The sequence below is a fragment of the Stegodyphus dumicola genome, chromosome 3, assembly GCF_044657685.1.
Source record: "Stegodyphus dumicola isolate Sdum_Otavi_A_Nest chromosome 3, ASM4465768v1".
NCBI lineage: Eukaryota > Metazoa > Arthropoda > Arachnida > Araneae > Eresidae > Stegodyphus > Stegodyphus dumicola.
This window is the reverse complement of record NC_140770.1, coordinates 86,841,251-86,844,473: the sequence shown is the minus strand read 5'-3', so window position 1 is coordinate 86,844,473 and position 3,223 is coordinate 86,841,251.

Genomic DNA, 3,223 nt, shown 5'->3' with positions numbered 1-3,223 from the left:
CTCCCTGTTATGTGTTTTATTATAAGAAAACGTCCAGACTACATCTAAGAACATCTCACACTGTATTGGAGAATTTATTAAAAATATACATATATGATTGCTTTCCCTTTTCTTTCTGATAATAAATTATTGCAAAATTATCCTACGTAAGACTCGCTAATTTGGGTAATTAATTATTCATCTATTTATATGCTTCATTTTCAGTACTCTCAGAAGATAACTTCAGATGTGCTTCAATAATCAAATAATACTCAAAAATCAATATATGCTCATCCATGTTTCTCTGCACGCTATAACTATGTTTAGTTAGTTAAAATTATAGATTATTTTATTAAACAAAATTTAGTTTAAAAATGCTAATGTTTAATCCCAGTAATTTTGCATGGTGCTCATTTGACGAGTTTCGTTCTAATCTTTAATTGTTGAACGATTTTTATTTATGTTACACGTGGGCATTAATGCTTTTAATCCTTTTTTCTTAAAGATAAGTATTTAGCAGATGATTCTATGTCTTGCCACGATAAAAGTTTCAACTTCCCTTCTGAAAGTATTTCATAAAACTACTTAAAATAGCATACAATCAAATATTAAATAATCTCATACCAGTTACATAAGAATAAATTCGGCTGACAAAATTACTCTTGCTAAAAAATGCTATTTATGGCTGGAATGGATCTTTATTTTATATGCGATGCATTTGCAGGAAAATATTAGCTGTACTCGAATTTTCAGAATGTGCCAAACTCTGGCAACCATGGTCATAACCACTCTTCAGGCAATCAATAATTCTTATAGCAATAATTCAGTCAAGCAACTTTGCTATTTTCTTACGCGTTCATTTGTTGCAATTTAAGTTCCAACAGTTTTATATGCAAACGGTAATATTTTTTGCCTTAGTTTTAAAATACACATTTGTGGAATTTGACAGAAGTGAAAGAATCTTCAGCAAAATTTCTGCAGGCATACAGATTTTTGCCACAAAGTCTCTGGAGGAAGCAATGAAGAAATGCGTTTGGTTGATAGCCGGTGCTGCCGCGGTTTTCGTGCCATTTTATCTTTAAAAAATGACAAATTGCTCCAAGTTGGTTGTATTATTACCTAAGTACAAAATTCTAGATTAGAAAATATTTCTGACTCAAATATAGTTTAAGAACTATTAGTTTTAGCACACTTAATAGATGGAAAAATACATAACTATTATTTCACTGCGATAATATAAAAATAATTTTCCTTTGATAAAAATAAATCAAACAATCATACAATTAAAGCAATCATCACAAATTTGTATAACTTAAGAGAATTTCTTAATTTTTTTCATTAAAATGCAACGTCTTCCTCAGTGCCTAGCTTAGTGACTACCTGACTATCAAGAGTAAACAGTATTTGCAATGAAGTAATTCATGTAATGCTAAGCCATGGGTAACATTTTAATCAAGGAAAATAAATTAGCATGATTACTATCTTTTAGTGCTTTAAAAAGAAACTTAATCACAAGCACTTGCAACAAACAATTGATAAGGCTTACTGCAGAATTCAAGTAAGGTTTTAATACCCCATGTAGTGGAATCATATGCACAGAGTAAGAATCATATTATATAATGGAAAGTATAGCTTACATATAGTACGTATAATTAGGCATAAGCCTATTGGACAGTTCATAATCCGACTGCATGGTAGATAGCTCATTAGTGCGCCCGAATTGAAACTGATCATGCTTGCACCTGTAGTACTGATGTATTATTCCTTAATCTTTGAAGAAATAAAAAAAATATCTGTTTTATACAAAAATTTCAGCGTAAAAGGAAAAAAATGATATTTTAAAACGATATCTCATACAGGAGTAATTAAAAATTTCTCCTTTGTTTCAATGAACTGAATCAAATGATCATATTGTTACGAATTTTGTATGTGTGTAAATAATTTTACTGAAAATTATACGTGAACTGTACAATGCAACATGAAATGCTGCAAATGAGAATATGTGTCATAAAAGTCGAAGTTCTGCCGGAAAAGTATTGTTACAGTGGCAAGTTCATTTCACATTCAGGTACGTCCCAACAAGTTTGCGAAACAGCATCAAACTAGCGTTGGTTCTAGGATTAAATTTTGCCGCCAAATTTGGCGATAACTCGCCAAACTTAGCGACCATTTGGAAACATTCGATCCGATCCTTATATATGACTGTTACTGTATCCGGCCCTATAAGTAACTGCAACTGCGTGCACTTTCCAAGAATTTTGAGAAATCGAAGGTACTATACACCGCGAATATGACATCCGTCCTAGTTCTTGCTGTACGGAATTGAACGTCATTTCTGCTGAAATCAGTTACATTGGCATACAAGGCCTGTTGTTCAGTACATATTACTTTCTTTTGTTACAAGATATTTTGAAAAGCATAGTATTACATATGAACACTCTTATGACATAAATCAATACTATATATTAGTGAAATTATATTGTATGTATACACATATATGCATTTGGCAGCGCATTAAATGAATGCTACATTTGGTATATAAATAAGTCAAATGTGATACATTTAAGTGATGACAATCAATGTGGAATCGAAGGTATTGGAAAATTCTCGTCGGCTGGAGAAATATTATATAAGATCGGAGAGAGATTTATTTCTCAGCTGAGTTCGGAGTATTGAGAAATGACCGTGCGAGATTCCTTCTTTAGATGCGCTTTGAATTGCGTTTGTTTGATGTTCTTAGTAGTTTTAATTAAATTCATTGCGAATCCAAACGCAAGTAACAATATCTCAAAGTGCGTTTTTAAAAATGTTAAATGAACAGATTGTAATAAACCTAAATTTATTTCCCAACGTTCCGGTTTATAAACCGTAAACTGTTATCGTTTAATAGTGTAGTACCGCATTAAAAACGCGAAAGAAGATATACATGATTGTTAAATTTATTAGCATATGTAATATGAGGCTTTTTGTACGGCATCTTTCAAGCCAAATACGTTTCCCTTTCATTACAGACATCATCCTTATTTATTCAGAAAAGACTAGGAAAATATGTAAAAATATTACTACAGACTCCAAATATTAGAAGATTAATTTATGTCATTGCATATGATATCATAAATTAATCTCCTGAGATTTGTGGTATAGATTTGTGGTACAGTTGCCACTTTACCTTCAATAGTAGAAACAGACCGTTTGAAAAAAAAGAACTTATGTTCGTAAATGCAGAAGCCAGTACTAAATGAGA